Source organism: Rhinopithecus bieti, unplaced genomic scaffold (assembly GCF_001698545.2).
Source record: "Rhinopithecus bieti isolate Rb0 unplaced genomic scaffold, ASM169854v2 scaffold_31734, whole genome shotgun sequence".
NCBI lineage: Eukaryota > Metazoa > Chordata > Mammalia > Primates > Cercopithecidae > Rhinopithecus > Rhinopithecus bieti.
In genome coordinates this window covers 113,438-127,189 of record NW_016813597.1, presented here as the reverse complement: position 1 = coordinate 127,189, position 13,752 = coordinate 113,438, and the positions used below count along the sequence as shown (strand labels likewise).

At 45.3% G+C, this 13,752-nt stretch overlaps 1 pseudogene; it reads left to right on the top strand.

Annotated features, from left to right (window-relative positions):
- Positions 1–7,676: 7,676 nt before the first annotated feature.
- Positions 7,677–9,810, top strand: LOC108513102 (tubulin beta-8 chain-like; annotated as a pseudogene).
- Positions 9,811–13,752: the final 3,942 nt, after the last annotated feature.

Sequence of the window (13,752 nt, the reverse complement as noted above, 5' to 3'; positions counted from 1 at the left end):
AATCATCATAATCCACAATGCCTGGACCAGAAGTCCTTGCTCTATGAGTATCCTGTGGCATGCTAAAAATGTATTACTAACTAGGAAATTTAAAACTTTTTTGTTGGTGATTTTAAGAGAGCTGACTAGCTCATCAGCACAATTCACACAGATTAAGAATGGAGGTTACTCTTCTGAGTGGATTCATAATGATCAGGGAAAAAATTCACAAATGAGAAAAGAAGATAGAGAAGGGAAAACATGCTAAAATGAAAGTGATTTTCAAATGTTGTGATTTTGTATTTTTCAAAGGAAAGACAACGTATTGTGACAGAATAAGAATGCCACTTGTATGTCTTCTTTTGAGAAGTGTCTGCTTATGTCCCTCGTCACTGTTTTAATGGGATCTTTTTCTTAACGTTCAACATCACTAATCATCAGAGAAATGCAAATCAATGTGAGATACCATCTCATATTAGTCAGAATGGCTACTATTAAAAAGTGAGAAAATAAATTCTGGTTAGACTTCAGAGAAAATGAAATGCTTATACACTGTTGGTGAGAAAGTAAATTAGCTCAGCCACTGTGAAAAGCAGTTTGGAGATATTTCAAAAAATTTAAAACAGAAGAACATTCAACCAGCAATTCCATCACTGAGTATTTATCCAAAAGAGAATTAAAAGTTCTACAAAATAACCCGCATGCACTTGTATGTTCATCATATTGCTATTCACAGTAGGAAGGGCAAGGAATTAATTTATGTTTGAATCAATGAATTGCGTAGAAATATGTGCTAAATATACATATACACCATGAAATACCATGCACACATTAAAAAGAATACAGTCATGTCCTGTGCAGCAACCTGGATGCATCTGGAGGCCACTATCCTAAGGAAATTAACACAGGAACAGAAAACCAAATACTACATGTTCTCGCCTATAAGTGGGATGTAAACATGGGGTACTCATGAATATAAAGATGTCAACCGTAGACACTGAGGACTATTAGATGAAGGAAAGAAGGAGGATGGCAGGGTGTGAGAAACTATGGGCGCTATGCTCACTACTTTACTGATGGGATCAATCATATCCCACAATATATGCTCACCATCTTGGTGATGTGATCAATAATATTCCACATATCTCAGGATCACACAATATATCCAGGTAACAAACCTGCAAATCTACTCCCTGAATCTAAAAAATTTAAGGCAGGGACAGAGTAAGGAGGCAGAATAGAATCCTACACTACTCATCCCCCACACAGAAACACCAATTTTTTACAACTCATTACATGTAAGAAGCACTGTCAAAAGGACCAAAATATTAACTTCATATCACTGAAAGAGACATTGGAGAAGACAAAAAAATGACAGTCTAGAAGCACTGATGCCACCGCCTTTTCAACCACCAGTAGTGGTCACATAGTGCAGAGATTGTATGTTTGGGAGAGGGAGAGCACAGATTGTGAGGCTTTGCGATAAACTCAGTACTATCCTGTCACAGTGAAAAGCAGAACCAGGCTGTACTTAGCTGACATCTGACAATGGAGGGAGCCTTAGTAAGAGGAAAATCTCCCATCTCAGTGTTGGGAGCTTGAGTCTTCACAAGCCTTGTCACTATGAATTGAACTGCTATTGGACCCTAAGAGAACTTAAGGGGCAGTCTAGGCCACAAGGACTTCAATTATTAGGCAAGTCATACTGCCAAGCTGGGCTCAGGGCCAGTGGAATGTGGGGAGGGAGTGGGAAGAATGTGAACTACTGAGACACCAGGCAGAATAGCTAAGGGAGTGCTCACAACACCACTCTCCCACCCCCGGCCCCCCAAGCCAGCAGCAGTCACACCATACAGAGAAACCTGTGAATTTGGGAGAGGGAGAGCACAGTGATTGGAGGACTTTACCTTAAACCCAGTGCTGCCATGCCAGTAAAGACCTGGCAGAATTCATCACCTGCTGACTAAAGAGCACCTGTACCCAGAATAAAAAACAGTGATACCCAGATAATGCACCATGGGCATTTTGCTCTGAGAGGTGCTAACTTCAGGTGTGACCCAGCACACTTCCAGTGGTGGTAGCTACAGTGAAAGACTTCTTCTGTTTGAGAAAAGCAGGGGAGAAAGTAAAGAGAATTCTGTGTTGCACCTTATATACCAGCTCAGCCACAGTAGGGTAGAGCACCAAGCAGAACCTTAGAGTTCCTGAGTCCAGGCCTAGTGACTTGGTCAGCACTTCTGCACTTGCCCTGGTCCAAAGATTGAGTCCTGGGCATTGCAGAATTTATCACAAGCTAACTAAAGAGACCTTGGGCTTTAAGTGAGAAATTGATGATAATCTGGCAGAATCCCCCCCGGCCCCACCACCCCATGGTCCGGTGGTGTTGGCAGTCATAGAAGAGGCTCCTCTGCCTGCAGACAGGGGAAGGAAGAGTAAAAATTACTTTGTCTTATAGCCTAAGTGCCAGGTTAGCTACAGTAAAATAGAAGAGCAGGTAAATATTGAGGATTCTATACTTCAATCTCTGGCTCCCAGATAGCATCTATGGTCCCATTCATGGCTAGGGCAACTTGCCATCCTGGAGGAAGAGACACAAACCTGGCTGGCTTTGCCACCTATTAGTCATAGAGCCCTAGGTCTTTGAGCGAATTTATATGGTAACCAAGGAGTGGTTACAGTGGGCCTTGGGTGAGACCAAGTTATGTGCCTGTTCAGATATGAACCAGCACAGTCCCAGTGGTGATGACCACAAGGGTGCTTATGCTACCCCAACCCCAGCACCACATGCCTCAGCACAGAAAAAGAGACTGTTGGTTTGGGAGAAAGTAAGGGAAGAGAACAAGAGTCTCTATAAACCAAGAGAATTTTTCTTGATGTTAATCCAAGACCACCAAGGCAGTACCTCTATGTGTTTGCATAAACTACTGTGTTATTGGGTTTGAGGCCCAAGTCTCCCAAACCTGGAAAATTTTCCCAGAAATCTTGGGTACAAACAAGCTCAGGCTGTGAAGACCACAATAAAGGCTGAACTCTGCAATGCCTAGCTATAGATGAACATCTACAAGTATCAAGAGCATCTAGGAAAACATGACCTCACCAAACAAGCTAAATAAGGCACCAGGGACAAATCCTGGAAAAACAGAGATATGTGACCTTTCAGACAGGAAATCCAAAATAGCTGGTTGAGGTAATTTAAATAAATGCAATATAACACAGAGAAGGAATTCAACATTCTATCAGATAAATTTAACAATGAGAGTGAAATAAAAAGAATAAAGCAGAAATTCTGAAGTTAAAATGAAATTTGCATACTGAAGAATGCGCCAGAATTACTTAAAAGTATTGATCAAGAAGATAGATTAGTGGACTTGAAGTCAGACTATTTGAAAATACAAAGTCAGAGGAGACAAAAAAAGAGTAAAAAGTAAAGCACGCCTGCAGAATCTCAAAAATGGCCTCAAAATAGCAAATCTAAGTTATTGGTCTTAACGAGAAGGTAGAGAAAGAGATAAGAGTTAAACATTTATTTAAATAAATAATGTTAAATAATATTAAATAATTCCCCAACATTTGATAGCAACATTCGAGTACAAGAAGGTTATAGAACACCAAGCAGATTTAACCCAAAGAAGACCACCTCAAGGCACTTAACTGAACTTCCAAAGGTTAAGTACACAAAATGATTATAAAAGCAGCAAGAGAAGAGAAACAACATTCAGTGGAACTCCAATACATCTGACAGCAGACTTTTCAATGGAAAATTTACAGGCTAAGAGAGTGGCATGACATATTCAAAGAGCTGAAGGAAAAAAAAGACCTCTACTTTAGAATAATGTATCTGGCAAAAACGTCCTTTAAACTTGAAGGAGAAATAAGAACTTTTCCAGACAAATGAAAACTTAGGGATTTCATTAACACCAGACCTGTCCTACAAGAAATGCTAAAGGGAGTTCTTAACCTGAAAAAAAAAAAAAAAAGTGTTAGTGAGCAACAAGAAATAATGTGAAGGTAGAAAACTCACTAGTAATAGCACACGAAAAAAACATAGAATATTATAACATGGTAATCATGGTGTGCAAAAATCTCAAATAGAAAGAGTAAACAATAAGCCAATAAAAATTAATAGCTACAACATCTTTCCAAGACATAGACAGTAAAATAGGGAAGGAAGAGAAACAACAAAAAGTTTAAAAGAATGGCAATGAAGGCCGGGCGCAGTTGCTCTCACCTGTAATCCCAGCACTTTGGGAGGCCGAGGTGGGTGGATCATGAGGTTGGGAGATCGAGACCATCCTGGCTAACATGGTAAAACCCTGTCTCTACTAAAAATACAAAAAATTAGCCGGGTGCAGTGGCGGGCACCTGTAGTCCCAGCTACTCGGGAGGCTGAGGCAGGAGAAAGGCGTGAACCCAGGCAGTGAGCCTAGATAGTGCCACTGCACTCCAGCTTGGGCAAAAGAGCGAGATTCTGTCTCAAAAAAAAAAAAAAAAAAAAAAAAAAAAAAAAAAAAAAAAAAAAAGAATGGCAATGAAGTTAAAGCGTAGAGTTTTTATTAGTTGTTTTGCTTATTTCTTTATTTATGCAATCAGAGTTAAATTGTCCACAGTTGTAAATGATCACATTCACTAAAAGGAGGACAGAGAGAAAGGAAAGAAGGAAGAGAGGACAAAAATTAATCAGAAAACAAATAACAAAATGGCAGGAGTAAGTGCTTACTTATCAATAATAACATTGAATGTAAATGAACTAAATACTCCAGTCAAAAGACAAATAGTGGATGAATGGATAAACAAGACAATAGTCTGTGACCCACAAAAAAATATACTTTGCCCATAAAGACACATTTAGACTGAAAATAAAAGGATTGGAAAATGTATTCCATGCCAATAGAAACCAAAAAAAGAGCAGAAATAACTATAGTTATACCAGACAATAATAGATTTCAACAAAAGACTGTAGGAAGAGGTGAAGAAAGTCATGATACAATAATAAAGATATCAATTCATCAAGAGGATATAATTAGAAATATATATGCACCCAACAGTTAAGCACCTAGATAAATGAAGCAAATATTATAAGAGCTAAAGAAAAAGACCTCAATGCAATAATGGCTGGACACTTCAACACCCCACTTTAGTCATTGGATAGATCATCCAGACAGAAAATCAACAAAGAAACATCAGACTTAAACTGTACTATAGAACAAATGAACTTAATATTTCCAGAAAATTTTATCCAACAGCTACAGAATACACTTTCTTCTCCTCAGCACATGGGTTATTCTCAAGCATAGACCATAGGTTAGGTAACAAAACAAGTCTATGAACATTAAAATAATTGAAGTAATATCAAGCATTTTTCTCTGACCACAATGGAATAAAACTAGAAATCAATAAATGAAAGGAATTTCAAAAACTGTAGAAACATGTGAACATTAAACAATATGCTCTTGAATGATCAGTATTTCAATAAAATGTTAAGAAGAAAATAGAAAAATTCCTTGAAACAAATGATAATGGAAACATAGCACAGCAAAACCTATGGAATACTGTAAAAGAGGTACCAGTATAAAAGAAAAATTTGTAACTGTAAGTGCCTACATAAAAACAGAAAATCTTTAAATAAATAACAATACATCTTAATTAACTAGAAAGAAAGGCCAAACCAAACCCAAAAATAGAAGAAAAGGAATAATAAAGATTAGAGCAGAAATAAAGTTGAAATAAAGAAAACAATACAAAAAATTAAACAAAAAGTTGATTTTTTGAAAAGTCAAACAACTGACAAACATTTAGACAAGCTAATTAAAAAGCAGACAAGATACAAATCAATACAATCAGAGGTGAAAAAAGAGACATTACAAGTAATGCTTCAGAAAATGTCCCTCTCCTGACACATGGGAATTATGGGAGCTACAATTCAAGACAAGATTTGACTGGAGAAACAGCCAAACCATGTCACAGGTTTTGAAAAAAATTTATTCTAGCAGACCAGGCTTAAGAGAGATGAGCCCCTTGACCATCCCAAGGAAGAATGGTTAACAGATGCAAGTTGTTTTTTGCATCAGGAAAACAGGAGGGCTAGATATGCTGTTATCAATCAGCACAAGGTAGTCAAGGCACAAGCCTAGCTCACCTCTACCTCAGTTCAAAAAGCTTAGTTAATTGGACTTACTAGAGCCCTGTAGTTTGGAAAGGATTGAAAAGTTAACATTGACACTGATTCCAAGTATGCTTTTTACGTATTTCGTGCTTATGTTGCAATTGGGAATGGGTAGGGACTCCTGACTACCAAGGGGTTTTCCATATAACATCACTCAGATTTTGAGCTTTTTAGAATGCTGCTTGGCTGCCAAAAAAAGTGGCAATAATTAATTGCAGAGGACATCAAAAGAGAGGCTGATTGTGTAAAAGGAAATGCCCTCGCAGATGTGGCAGCCAAGGCCCCTCACTGAAAGGACCAATTAAACTCATGGGCATGCTAGTCAGCATACATAGAGCTGGGCCAGAATACTCTGAGGAAGAAGAAAAATGGGCCAGGGATTGAAATTTAGTCCAGGGCCCCTCTGGCTGGCTGACTGATGGTAATAAATTACTAATGCCAAGTACCAACTATAGGAAAATAAGCACTTTCATGATTCTTTTCACCCTAGAATGGATTCTTTATTTCAGTTAATGTCTCATTTGTTTATCAGGATAAATCTTTTCAAGACACTAAAACAGGTGACTTAGCCCTGTGAGCTTTACGCCTGAAATAAAGAGCCCAGCAATTTTCTCTTCTCCAGTTAAACTTGTCCAACCTCGGGGAACCTATCCAGGTGACGACTGGCAACTCTAATTTACTCAGATGCCTTTCTGTAGGAGATTCAAATATTTGCTAATGCTTACCGATACATTCACTGGTTAGATCAAGGCATTTCCCATTCTATCTGAAAAGTGTTTACCAGAAGAAATAATTCCTCAGTATGGGTCATCTAAGAGCTTGCAAAGTTACAATGGCCCGTCTTTCACAGCAGGCATATCCCAACACCTATTCTTAGCTTTAGGAATCCAGTATCACCTTAACTCTGCATGGGGACCGCAGTCCTCTGGAAAGGTGAAAGGGCTCATTATATTCTAAAGAAGACTCTAGCTAAATCAGAGGCCTATCTCTAATACTCATAGCTTACTGCGGGTTTGAGCTGCTCCAAAGGTAAACTTATAATTAAGTCCCGTTGAGTTAGCACATGGAGTTGAGTTAGCACATGGAAGGCCTTTCACAACGACAGATATCCTAAGAGATGAAAGGACTCATCAATCACAAAAATATGTCATCAATCTAGGACAGGTGCAAAGGCACTCTGTGAATATGGAAACAAAAGCCTGCCTCTTTCACATGGGAGGAAAATTCAGTTTCAGCTCACCTAGGGATTTAGTTTTACTGAAGACATGGGAGAAAGTTTTCCAGCTGACCAGCTTTCCCCAACGTGGAAAGGACCAGAGCAAGGCCACCTGAACTCTCCAATAGATGATAAACTACAAGGGATTCATAGGCAGGTACCCCTGTGTGGAAGTAAACTGTTGCTTATTCTGGGAGCCCAATCCGAGGCTGGGGTAGGTGGGCGCAGGGCTAGTTAAGCTTTGGGGAAGCGCGGGCTAGGTCATTGCGCGTCTGCTCCTCCTGGTGTTTTTCCTGTCGCCCTAGTCCTGCTTTGGCCATGCGGGAGCTAGTACTCAAGCAGACGGAGCAGTGCAGGAACTAGGTCAGCGCCAAGGTTGGCTGCCGGTGCTCTGAGGGCCCAGTGCAGGTCTGCTGGGTGGCCGGGAAGATATTCGCAGTGACGGGGCTGGCGCCTCTGCTTTGGGGACCCTGGGCTCCCTGCCGTGACACGGTGGAGCTGGGCGGCTGGTAAGGCTGCCAGAGAGGTCTGGGGGTTGCGGGAGGGGGTGGAGGTGGGAGAGGGGTTAGGGTGCCTACAGCTCCTTGGCCTCCTTGGCTCACCCCTGGCCTGTCTGGCCCCTCTTGTCTCGCAGTTCTGGGAGGTGATCTCTGACGAACATGCCATTGACTCCACTGACAGCTACCACGGGGACAGCAACTTGCATCTGGAGTGCATCAACATGTACTACAACGAGGCCAGCGGTGAGACCCCAGTCATTCCCCAACCGCCTTCCTGAGAATGGCGGCCCTCCCCTCGCTGATGCCCGCCCATCCCCCTCATGTGGCAGATAGGTAGCCCGCACTGTGCTCATGGATCTGGAGCCGGGCATCATGGACTCTGTGTACTCCGGGCCCTTCGGGTGGATCTTCAGGCTGGACATCTCCATCTTCGGTGAGCTGCAGGTGAGGACTGGGGTGCAGCTCCTTAGAGCAGCTCAAAGTCAAGGAGTGCCCCAAGGTCATTGCTGTGGGAACTGTGGAGTCAAGGATCCTGAACACCCTTCTATCCTGAGTCACAAAATCTCCCTCTCCTATATGGGCTTTGGGAGGAAGCCTCAGCTGTTTCCTCAAGGTGAGGAGCTGCTGATGTAATCTCCCTGCAGGGAGCTGAGCTGGGACCATGGCTGCTGCCTTCCCTGGTAATGAGCAAGGAGGCACCTGCGGCATGGTCTGATGTTAGGCTGTCTCAGGTTTGGCTCCTGACTGAATTTCTAACAGGTGATGCTGCTGTCCTGTAACTTTGGGGGAGGGGGTTTTATTTGCTCCACCTGCAGGGTGAATGATGCTTTCACCTTACATGTAACACTTGGTCCTTTTTGCATTGTGGTGACCAGTGATTACCGTATACCTGGCCATTGAGTGGCTGTACTTTCTTTCAGGTCAGTGTGAAGCTGGGAATAACTGGGCCAAGGGACGCTACATAGAAGGCGCGGAGCTGATGGAGTGGGTGGTGTACGTTGTGAGGAAAGAGGCTGAGAGCTGTGACTGACTGCAGGGTTCCAGCTGACTCACTCCCTGGGTGGGGGGACTGGGTCTGGGATGGGTACCCTTCTCATCAGTAAGATCTAGGAGGAATACCCGGACCGGATCATAAACACATTCAGTGTCCTGTCCTCACCCAAAGTGTCAGATGCCGTGGTGGAGCCCTACAATGCCACCCTCTCAGTCCACCTGCTCATAGAAAGTGCAGATGAGACCTTTTGCATTGATAATGAAGCTGTCTATAACATGTGCCCCAGAAATCTAAAGCTGCCCACACCCACCTATGGTGACCTGAATCACCTGATGTCTGTTGCCATGAGTGGGGCCACCATGTGCCTGAGCTTCCCAGGCCAACTGAATGCTGACCTGTGGAATCTGGCTGTGAACATGGTCCTGTTTCCCTGGCTGCACTTCATGCCTGGCTTTGCCTCACTCACCAGCCAGGGCAGCCAGCAGTACTGAGCCCTGACCCACCCAGCAGATGTTTGATGCTAAGAATATGATGGCTGCCTGTGACTCCCATCATGGCAGCTACCTAATGGTGACTGCCATTTTTCAGAAGTTGCATGTCCATGAGGGAGGTGGAGGAGCAAATGTTCAATATTCAACACAAGAATAGCAGCTACTTTACTGACTGGCTCCCCCACAATGTAAAAGCAGTCATCTGTGACATCCCACCCCAGGGGCTAAAAATGTCAGCCACCTTCAGCAGCAACAACATGGCCACCCAGGAACTCTTCAAGCACATCTCAGATCAATTCACAGCTATGTTCAGGCACAAGGATTTCCTGCACTGGTACATGGGTGAGGGCATGGATGAGATGGAGTTCACTGAGGCCGAAAGCAACATGATCTGGTTTGAGTACCAGCAGTGCCAGAATGCCTTGGCCAAGGAGTTTGAGGAGTGTGCTGAGGAGGAGGTGGCCTAGAACCTTTCTTTTCTGGGTAAAGGGGGGAAGCAGTGTGGATTCTTTAGTGTGTCCTGATAGCCATGTATCACTACGTACTTTTTCTTTGTGTCTTCACATCTCCTTTTGCATTTTAGAGCATTTTTATAGGATGTGATTTTACCTAATAAAGCATTCACATAGTATCTGGTTTCACTTCCAACTTCATTCTATACCCTCTCTGTGTACGGCTGCCAGATGGGCATAGTGGTTCTGCAGAGCTGCAGCTGTCCTGGGCTTATCACATGCCCAGGAACAAGCATTCCAGTGGCTCCTGGAGGGGTCGACATGAGCTGTGGACATGGAAGGTAGGTTTCACATGAACTTGGGGCTGCCCTGGGTCTTGGGCAGCTAATTGGTGAGAAACCTGTTCTTGAAGGTTAAACCTTGGCTTATCCCATTTACCGAACTTCCAGGGGGACCAGCTGGCCCTCTGTTTCTGGAACTTTAAAAGTGGTTAGTGACCCCAGTGGACAATGTCCTCAACATCCCACCTCAGGGTATAAATGTGGTCAGACAGCTGGCCTTGGACCAGCAATGAAGGGTGGGCAAGTAGGGCCCCAGTCACCCCCTCACTGTGGTGGCCTGGGTGTGTCTATGTGACCTCATTCTCTTCATGAGGGGGGCATGGGGTGTCTGGCAGGCACTAGTGGGCAGGAATCAAGCCCACTGTGTAGTCACATGCAGTGAACCCCATGTAGAAGGGGATTAGGCCCTGGGGTAGTAGATGGCAGTTGCTGGGCCTGTGTTCTCGGGGCAGTCTCTCCAAAGGCACAGATGGGGTTTCTAAACATGACCTGGGGAGACAGGCGGATGCTCACGAGTGCTGCTTTCCTCAACTGGCAACCAGTGAGGAGGAGGTCTGACCTGCCCCAATCTGGAGGGCTGGCGCACTCTCTCTGGAAAGGTGGCTAATGTGCACTGTCTCCTGTCTCCCTGTCCTCCACACCAAAACTTCAGGGCAAAAATAATCCAAGATTGTCAAGATGAGACTGGTGTGGGTGGCACCTTTGGGGATAGGCCCTTTAGCCTGGCAGAGTCTCCTTTCCAGGCTTCTCAGGGAGCCTGACTTCAAGGCCTGCTTCAGGGAAGCTGTCCAGTTGGAGATGTGTATGTGAGCTGGGTGCTGGGCAGCATGCCAGGACAGTGCTCTTCTACTTGGCTCTTGTAGAACTCGTCCACGGCCTGTATGATGACCTCTTGGTAATTCCCCTCTCCCCCTATACCACACTGATAGACAAGATGAAGCCAGCATAGCCTTGGGGGTGGGCAGATGTATGGGTTCCACTCTAGGTCCCCTAGGCATAACCCCCTGCCTCAGATGTGTCAGGGGAAACAGACGGGGCTTTTTTCTTTTTCTTAACTGAATGTTTGCAATGGCCTATTGGGGTCAAATGAGAACAGGCAGGCAGGAGAATGCCTCATCTTGAAAGAAGGGGGTCCTGGGAGCAGCAGGGAGGTGGGAGAGGTCCCCCATACTCCCCCAACCTGTTCTCAGAGCAGGAAAAGGAACCTCTGTGACAGCCCTCCTCCGTGGCTCTCACCCTCTGAAAGGTGTCCTTGCCCAGCCCAGCCCAGCCCAGGCATGCACCCACCTAAGATGGTCTTGCATGGATCTGGTTGGGAAGGTTCAACTGCAGTAACCACTGGAACCTTCCCACACCTAGTGTCTCTACTCTCACACGTGGGGTCAGATGCTCCTCCCTCCTGTACTGATACAGCGGGAGTGGCAAAGGGGGCAACCACTGCTGCAGTTGCCACCTGGGTCTGAGTGGGTGTCAGGCTTGGTACCCACATATTTCCCAATTCCTGGGTTCCATCTAGGGGCTTCATGGACAGAAGTGGTGCTTTTCCTGGCCTCTTTTTCATACACCAGCTACAAGATTGGGTTTCCAAAGTTTCTGGAGTCCCCTTCCAGCCTGGCAAATATGGCAGGTAGTGGGGGAAGGACATTAAGCCTATAGGCAGTGGAACCTGTTTGAGTATGTTCTCTACCCCTGGTGGCCCCTGGTTGTTTACCTCTATGGGTGAGAGTTGGCTTAGAATCTCAACATTATTGTAGGGCTTCAGAACTGTACAGACTGTACAGACAGGGTCCCAGGAGGAAGGAGGGGCTGGGACTGGCAGCTTACCAGTGTAGTATTGTAGGACTTAGTGTAGCTTACCAGTGTAGGGGGTTGCAGGACTCAGTTTGGCCTCAGCAGGGAATTCAGGGAAGCTTGGATTTGCTGAAGCCCTAGATAAACTTGGACTTGGATATGGGAACTACATGGAGCAGGGGCCTGTCTGCACACTGGAGTCTTTGAGTACTTGCACTCTGGTGCATCCATAGATTTTCCCCACCTGGAGAGCAGCTGTGGCTAGAAGCTGGGATACCTGTGGATAGAAGAGGAGGAGGAGGCAGGATGAGTCTGCAGGGCAGCCCCAGCAGCCAGGCAGGGCCTCTGCAAGTGAGATGCAGATCCAGCCTGTTGGTCACTTAGCAGCTGCTTGGCCGGCTGCACATCACCTGACATTTGCTCACCAGTAAATGGGGATTGCGGTAGCACTTACCTTCTGGGACTCCTGCAGCTGGAAGGGGCAGCACACACCACGTGCTGAGAATGCACCTGACTCAGGCAAGCTGTTCCTACAGCACCACATCAGATTAACATCCAACGTGTACAGGACATCATCAAATCTCCCCACCCCTCATTCCAGCTGTAAGAAAATGGAGCCTCTGCCCTAGGGGAGCAAACACAGGCATATTTATGCACTGGGCACGTGGCCCAGGTGGGGGAAAGGCACTTGGATACATTCTGGTTTCACTAGGAATCTGTGGGGTGGGTTTGGCCTGGACCCCTGTACCTCAGAAGCCCAGTAGTCCCCTGCATGGGACCATGACTAGGAGGTGGGTGGGAGGGCTGAGCTTTGAGGGAAGCCATTATTTGGCTCATAGGAAGTGGTGCAGATAGTTGTTGGTGGTTCAGTTTTGCAGGGCCTGTGTGATCACCCAAGGAGTGCAAATTGACTTTAAACAAAACTGCCAAAATTGATGCAATCTCATCAGTTGAAAAACTGAGTAATACTGACAGTCAGCCACACCTGACCCTTCCTCAGAAGTAACTGGTGTTCAGAGGTTGGTTTTGTTCCTTCCCAGCCTTTCCCTTTTGCATATAGCTGTGTGCATGTGCTTAGGTTTGCACACGTACACATTCCCTGGAGAGTTTACTTGTATTGTTTTATTTGGGGGATAACTGGCGAGGCAGCCTGGCATTTGCTTATCTTGTCTTTTAAATGTGGAGTCCCCTATGGAGTAGGCATCACATACATACTAGCTGGCCTCTGCCAGCCGTTTGGCTGCCCCAGTTTCTGCTCTTCCCAGACATGCTGGCAACCCAGTGTGACATTCAGTGGTCTTGCTCACAGCTAGTATGATTGTGTCCGGAATTGGTGGGTTTTTGGTCTCACTGACTTCAAGAATGAAGCTGCAGATCCTCACAGTGAGTGTTACAGTTCTTAAAGATGGTGCGTCCATAGTTTGTTCCTTCTGGTGGGTTTGTGGTTTCAGCAGTGAAGCTGCAGACCTTCGCAGTGAGTGTTACATCTCATAAAGGCAGCATGGACTCAAAGAGTGAGCACCGGCTGGGCGCGGTGGCTCAAGCCTGTAATCCCAGCACTTTGGGAGGCCGAGATGGGTGGATCACGAGGTCAGGAGATCGAGACCATCCTGGCTAACACAGTGAAACCCCGTCTCTACTAAAAAAAAAAAGTACAAAAAACTAGCCGGGCGAGGTGGCAGGCGCCTGTAGTCCCAGCTACTCGGGAGGCTGAGGCAGGAGAATGTCATAAACCCGGGAGGCAGAGCTTGCAGTGAGCTGAGATCGGGCCATTGCACCCCAGCCTGGGTGACAGAGCGAAGACTGTCTCAAAAAAAAAAAAAAA